An 8,478-nucleotide genomic window follows, 5' to 3' on the forward strand; every position below is an offset into this window, starting at 1 on the left:
TTTTAGTTTAGTTTTTATTAGCTTTAGTGTTCGTTTTTTTCATACATTGGGTTATTTGTCAGGTGCAGGATTCAAAAAGGTCAGAGTAAGTATTGTTTAACTCAACAAAAGAGGTACTTGGTATCAGTGGTGGAAAAAGTACTCACATTTGTTACTTAAGTAGCCTAAAAGTATCAATACTGCAATGTAGAAATACTCTGTTACAAGTAAAAGTCCTGAATTCAAAATTTACATGAGTAAAAATACAAAAGTATTGATATCAAAATGCACTAAGTACAAAAGTAAAAGTACTCATTATGCAGAATGCCATTTCACATGTTTTGTGAGCTTGTAGGTTGGCTATTTTCAAATGGCCGAAATGACTCTCTAATGATTAGAGAGTCAAAACAAGTTTAGTTATCCTGGCAGGTGGAGTCATAGATGGTCATAGAAAGCAAGTGAGAAAGGTTCTGTGTACTTTGTACATCTATGTATCTGACTACATTTCATCAGCAGTATCATATAATGTAACTGGATCATTTGCTATGCAAAAAAATATATAATTAGGATTCTAATGATTTTCACAATATGGACTGCATTATACTGTTGGTGCATTAAGCTACTATAAATGTAAGTCAATTGTCTATATGGAGCCAGTTATGTTACCTGGTGTGCATCTAGCTCCCTCTGCTGGACTCTCTGTGCCATGTGATTTGCAGCCTCCACTGTGTGAGCAAATTAACAACCAGACATAAATAATTACATAAGACAAGACAGGTTTTATTCCCAGTCAAAATATCTTTACAAGAGCCAAGTTTGGGTGAATCACATTCCTTCCATGCTACAAAGCAATTCAATGCCAGAGAACTCTAAAATGGCTAAAGGGCAATAAGTATAACATTTTTTTAAACAGCATATTATTCAATATTCGATCAATATATCAATGTCATTGAATGATGTCATTGCATTTCTCTCTCTCTCTCTTTTTCCTCAGTCTTAAACTGACTTGTTGGTATAATGGAATTGTAGTTATTCCAAAGAACTACACCTACATCTGACATTGTTTTAACTGTCTAAGTAGACAAACAAGACAAGCCCCTAGTGCAGGGGTCTTCAACGTTTTCAGGCCAAGGACCCCATAGCTGAGAGAGAGATGAAGCAGGGAGCCCCTACTCTATATTGTATAAAATTGTGTTTTTTTCAACATAGTCTGCTCTTTTTTCCCTCTACACCTATAGCCTCTTTGCCAAAAGAGCTTGTAGATCTGCTATTTTCGGCTAATGTTCCCCTCAGAAAAGGGATTCTAGGGTTCAAGTGGTTAATGTAAAAAAACTAAATCCTATCACACAAAGATTTGGCGGACCCCCTATAGTAGCTCTGAGGACCCCCTATGGGTCCCGGACCCCCTGTTGAAGACCCCTGCCCTAGTGAGAGCGAGGGTGGGCGGGGACTTACAGTGCGTTATGACATCACACAAGTGCTCCTGCATGGCGTCCGTATATTTGGGCAGTGCATTTTCATTTGTTTCCACCACCATCTTCTGGAGGTTCTCCAGAAGTCTGCTCTCCCCTGTGGCCTCCTCTTGTCCTTTAGAACAACCAAAGGGACATGATCTGTTCATTCTCTCATGTACATTTTAAACTGACGTATTTGTTGGGATGGTACTGCTGATTTAGGTCAATTATATTCACTTATTATTATTATTGACGATCTATAAAAACACTCGGTAAGAAATGTATGAACTTGTACCACACAAACCTATTTTTACAGTTCTGCTAAGTCAGGGGTCTTCAACAGGGGGTCCGGGACCCCTAGGGGGTCCTCAGAGCTACTATAGGGGGTCCGCCAAATCTTTGTGTGATAGTATTTAGTTTTTTTACATTAACCACTTGAACCCTAGAATTCCTTTTCTGAGGGGAACATTAGCCGAAAATATCAGATCTTCGGCTAATGAGAGCTTGTAGATTGGCTATTTTTGGCAAAGAGGCTATAGGTGTAGAGGGAAAAAATAGCAGACTAAGTAAAAAAAAAAAAAGTAATCTGAAACACAATTTTATACAATATAGAGTAGGGGGTCCCTGCTTCATCTCTCTCTCAGCTAGGGGATCCTTGGCCTGAAAACGTTGAAGACCCCTGTGCTAAGTCATATAAAAAATATCACATGTAGGCCATCATGTGACAGTTAGGCTGGAGCTAGATCGGCCACTTGGGAATCGGAAGGTTCCCTGTTTGATCCCCCGGGTTACTGTCAAAGTGTCCCTAAGTACCTCCTACTGCTCCTCATGAGCAGATTGGTGCCTTGCATGGTTTCCGCTGCCGTCTGTGTGTCAATGTGTGTGTGAATGGGGGAAATGTAAATACACATTATTTTTTAAGCGCTTTGGAGAAAGGCACTATATAAATCTTAATCTATATAATCTATATCTTGCTATGATAGAAGTTAATAGCTCACACCCCTGTTATTTTTTCCCCTTCATTACAGGAAACAGCGTTTCTTCTTTCTGTTCTTAAAAAAAATAAAAATAAACATTTGATTTGTTTCTTTATGCTTTATGTACTTGTTTATTACTTATTTTTTTATGATCTTCCTTTTTTGTGTAAAGCACTTTGAGCTGCATTCCATGTATGAAAGGTACTATATAAATTAAGATCATTATCATTACGAACACAGATTAGACTAGCTTTCATCAGATACACTGTGGCTTCCCAAGGATGTGTGAAAACCTATTTAACATCTCAATAACAGAGCATGTGTCAGTGTTGTGGGTGTTCTCCATCTCCGACAGTGCATCTGTGACTTGCTCAACGTGGTTTACCTCAAACTCCCTCACAAAGTAGCGAATCTCTCCTTGGGTGATGGGCCTGTGGTCCAGGAGTCTTGACTGAACTGTCTCCTACATCTATGGGAGGAATGACGGTGAAAACAAGAAGATTAAAGGAAAGACCACGACCGTTGAGGTAATAACTTGTGGGCACTAAATTGTTTGATTATCATAGTGGACTGTCTTGACATTGCCTGGCATCCCCATTTTGGCCATCGACATTGTGAGGCGCTGTGAACTTGTAGTTGGGCTTTTTGAAACAGGGCTTAGATGTGTCTTTATCCAAACAGTCAAGAAGCCAAATGCACTTTCTCACACACACACACACACACACACACACACACACACACACACACACACACACACACACACACACACACACACACACACACACACACACACACACACACACACACACACACACACACACACACACACACACACACACACACACGTATCAATTTGTAGTGGTGTTTCGTTGCCTTCAATCGACCTTGCAAATCATTAAAAAGGCACTGATGCACAACTGAGGTTGACAATATAACTTATGCTATTGGGGTGGTTGTATTTGGTTTGGTATTCTAGAGATCTCTCCAGTATAAAGTATGGATCTGTATTTGAGTTGCATTTCAGGTAACTCAAGACATTTAACTGAAAATGAGAAATTAAATGATAAAGGAGTCAGAACTTTGTGTTACACCTTGAGTAAGGAGTTTTCCCTGAGCCTTTGAGCTGGAGTTCCCATATTTCTCCCTTCCTAGAGAAATGGAACGTTTAAAACAGAAATATGAGTGAGTCAAGACTTTTGCAAATATTAAGCTGTATAACTCAAAAACCTGCTTGCCTGTTAGTGTGCTGACCAAGGAGATGTGCCCGACCATCTCCCAGCTGCCCAGACCAATAGCCAAACTACTAGTGTAACAGAGAGATACGAGTTCTTTAAATAAGTTGAAGTAGCAATTCCAATAAATTGATGCAACATCAATACTAGCCCTAGAATGGCTGTGACATCGCATACATTTCATGTATTCCAAATACACAGCCATAGATCACCCCTAGGCCCGCCCAGGTAGCAGACTCTTCGTGGTGGCATTTAAACTCGACAGGTGCTTTGCGAAAGGTGCGGGGTAATTAATCGTCACCTGTCAATTCTGTGCCCCATACGTGTGTGCTCCCCATAGACGTTTTCATATGTTCAGTCCAGCAATCATTTTGGGCCCTGCTGCGGGCAGAGAATGTTGTCTGTGTGAAGCTTGTGGAAAAGTGAAGATATTGAATTAAAGTACTAGAGGACAATATCTGACTCCACATAAGTCACAGAAAGGAATTATTGGGTGAGTACACACGGGGCGCCACAACGTTTTATGCCGCCACAATGAGTCTGCTACCCGCGAGGGCATGGGGGTGATCTATGGCTGTGTATCTATCACAATATCACAGCCATTCTAGGTCAGGGCAACATCAATACCTAAACACAGTGTACCTGATGGCCCCCATATATCTGTGTGCCAGTGGATCTGATCCACGCAGGCCGCAGCAGTCCGCCACCACTGGCGTAATGCAGAAAATCATCAGACTGTGTTGAAGACACCTCCAAATGTAAGATGTTCTCAATGACATCCTATGGAGACACAAGGAGCCATCTGACAGTGAGCTCGGACAGCACAGATAATTCTCATTCTACTGCTCTGCCACCAAAAGGTGGACTGCCCTGACACCATCCATTAAAGGATGTGTAACACTGGTTTCTTTCAAAATTGTCCTGAAAAAACATCTATCAGGAGACCACAAGGGGAGGTAAATCGAAAGGAGGTGTCATTCACTGCCACCGTTTTTCCTTTTTGTAGTGTAGTGTAGTGTAGTGTTTTGTACTGTATTTGTTGATGACATGTATTGTCATTGTCACAGTATTATTGTGTTAATTTGTTATGCTACAGTATGTTGATGAATTGACTACATAGGACCAGTGGTGTGTTCTACCGTCAGATGCTGTGTACGGCGTATACCTTGAGATTTTTTTTCGTCGCTACCGTATACCTTCAAAAACTGTTTCATCCATTGAAAACGCGAGAGCGTATACCCACGACCACGCGCATCGTATCGTAGCGTATACCTTCCGAAAAAAACTAGAACACAACACTGCATAGGACCACAATGGAAACAAGTCAGTCCCCAGGACTATTTTTTGTTCTTTTAGCCTTAATGTCTTACTGTACCACTAACTGTTTACATTTCTGACTAATAAAGTATTCAATCAAATCAATCAATCAATCAATCAAAGCTTTGACAGCACCGTTGCTTAAACCTGCTTATAATATCACAGGCAGGCTGTGGTTAAAATGCTCTTTACACCCGTGATGTACAAAAGAAATATGTATTAATATAATTTAGCTTTTATATGTTACTTCACAACATTATTACATAAAGGTTGCCTTATAGTCACAACATGTGACAATGTTATAAACTTCACCTTAGAAACTGCTGCCAGTCTCAGCGGGCCTTTCAGAGAGGTTGGAATGGATCTGGAGAAAATGCCGTTTTTCACAGAGCGGACAAAGTTACCGGGAACCTCATCAAGACGGAAGGCTTCTGCAGAGGAATGAAAGTAGACAACCGTATTATACACCACACTTTGTATATCAGAATGGTAACAGGAAAAGTGGGCACCTCGATGTAAAATTGTCTACTTGGTCGAAAATGGAGAGAGAGAGAGAGAGAGAGAGAGAGAGAGAGAGAGAGAGAGAGAGAGAGAGAGAGAGAGAGAGAGAGAGAGAAATTTGGAAAAGGGTCTTAAGCAATGTAAGCTATAAATGATTAGAGAACATGAATGAACATTTGACCATTAAGGTCTAATATTTCTACAATTGCTAAATTGCTACAAAACCTGTATTTCCAATCATTTTGGGCATAAACAAGAAGTTCAAGGGTACAGTTAAGTGTGATTGTGATGTACCGTGCATGTTCAAATATGTACACTTTACTTATTTTTTTACATTTTGGACAAAATAGCAAATTTGAGGTGCCCACTTCATTAGTGCCTACTCTTTCTTAGTGCACACTCTTCTTATATCTATCAAAATAACATTACTGTGCTCTAAATATTGTATTTTTTTTTAACTGTAAACCAGAGGTCTTCAACAGGGGGTCCGGGACCCCTAGGGGGTCCTCAGAGTTACTACAGGGGGTCCGCCAAATCTTTGTGTGATTTTTACATTAACCACTTCAACCAAGCATCCCTATTCTGAGGAGAACTTTAGCCAAAAATAGCAGATCTACAAGCTTGTAGATCTGCTATTTTTGGCAAAGTGGTTTAGGGGGGAAAAGAGCAGGCTAAGTACAGAGTGAAAGGTCGGGTTTACTAAGTATTGTTTAAGTGCATGGTTAAATGTCTGGAAATACACATCAACATGAATCCAACATGATAGTGCTGTGCAACAAGTCTATGAAGCTGCCTATGAAATCCCTGCTTTATCTCGCTCTCAGCCAAGGGGTCCTTGGCCTGAAAACGTTGAAGACCCCTGCTGTAAACCCATAACATTGAAACATATTTTACCTGACATGAGCTTCTTCACTTCAAAGTCATGTATGTGTGTGTCTGAACGAACTCCTGTTCACATAGAGTGGAGATGTCTGTCTGTCTGTCTGGATGATCAAAGCTGTCACCATCATAGCTGAGACAACCAGGGTTCTTCACACTTTGACAGAACTTCTCCTCCTCAAAGCAAACAGCAGGCTTCACCATGTTAATGCTGGTCAGTACAGCTCCCATGACACAGATTACACCAAACAGTAATTCAAATCGTATATAGCTTGAGAACCTGCAGGTGGAAAGACTGGTGATGCGAGGTTAGTGATGATGTAATAAATAATCACTTATAAAAGTGATTTGAACTCTGAGCTCTGAGATGTCAATATTTACTACTGCTTCCGGGTGTGACACAGCGTGCGTTGCCATGTTTTGTGAGAGAAACAAGCAACCAGGTTTATGAGAACAAGCCCATTTCCCAAAAAATCTTGGAAGACATTTTTAAAAATTAGGAATATTTTAGAAACCAGTACTTTTACTTCTACTCCACTACATCTCGTATACAAATATTGTACTTTTACTCCACTACATTTATTTGAAAACTTTAGTTACTATATAAACTATGATATAATGAAACATACATGAACCACTTTAGCCCTATTTTATACCTAGGCTATTTTCAAATATTTAGTACTTTTACTTTTGGTACTTTAAGTACATTTTGATGCCAATACTTTTGTACTTTTACTGAAGTAAATTTTTAATTCTGGACTTTTACTTAACAGAGTATTTTTATATTGCAGTATTGGTACTTTTATTTAAGTAGAAAATGTGAGTACTTTTTCCACCACTGCTTTTTTGACTGAACACTAAATGTTTTTGCTGGAGCAAAAAATATATATAAGTTAAAAAAAAACGCCCCCTGCTACTGAGACCCGGGATAGAAACGCCCACATCGGACCGCGCGCTTTTCGGTAAGATCAAAGGGTGACGTCACTCTCTCTCTTTACGCACTTCGCACGAGCGACCGGCAGCAGGGAGAACAGCGGGACGAATTGTTTGTTAAAGTTTGTAAAAAGACTATTATAGTGAACTAAACAACTCATACTGTAATATTATATATGAGTATAGGTTATCAGTGTTATTGAAGGTGAAGCAAGCTACAAAAACAAGAGAATTGTCTCCAAAAAGGTGAGTTTTCTACAGGTGTTTGTTGTTAGTTTAGCTAATAAGTGCTTATACATTAAAGGAATTGATGACGTAGCATGTCATTTTCACGTTTATGTTACTTGGTAAAAAGCAACAACTATTCAGTATGAAGCATTGTTTGATGTGAAGTGAATATATGTGTTTTATTTTATTGAGGCCTATAGTCAGTACTGTAAAAAATAACCGAGTACATGTACTCAAGTACTGTACTTTAAGTACAATTTTGAGTTTTTTTTAAAAAACTTTACTGGAGTGACCCATAAGGGTCCATTTGGTTCCATTTGTACACTCTCAGAGTTACAGAACCATAAGGGTCCATTTGGTTCCTAACTGTCCCCCGACCCCACTTTGAGAACCAATGCTATAGACCAGTGGGTTTATAACCTTTTTAAAAAAAAAACTTTACTACCTTTACAAGACATATATTCATTTAACAGCCTCAATATTTAATGCAGATCCAGCTTCTCTATTTTAAAAAATATACTAAAGGGACAAAATTTAGGCTGTTATGCTTACCTTGATAAATGTGGTAATGTAGTCCCAGGATGTTCTGACAATTTATTTACATTATGTTTGTTATCTTTCTGGATATTTTAAATAGCTTTGAGTGTAACACTAATGTCATAATTATTTATACTGTACAACAGGATATAAATAAATGTATTTTTGTTAAAATTGATCTACTTTGAACAGAACTATCCCTCAACTATATTTCAATCACAATACATGTTTCAACAATTATTCAAAATTTAACTTTTTTTATTCCTTAACTTATTTTTCACCTCATATTGAGTGAAACAATGGAGAGGTGCAGGTAAGAGTCAAGAACCAAACCAAGATATAACAATTTGTTGAACTCTACTATACTTGTGGGTACACTTTGCTATATACAAGCACAGACACATGTATATTTGACTATCATACACATTCTGATCCCTCCCC

This window comes from Gymnoscopelus microlampas, assembly GCF_963454915.1.
Source record: "Gymnoscopelus microlampas genome assembly, chromosome: 12".
Classification (NCBI taxonomy): Eukaryota; Metazoa; Chordata; class Actinopteri; order Myctophiformes; family Myctophidae; genus Gymnoscopelus; species Gymnoscopelus microlampas.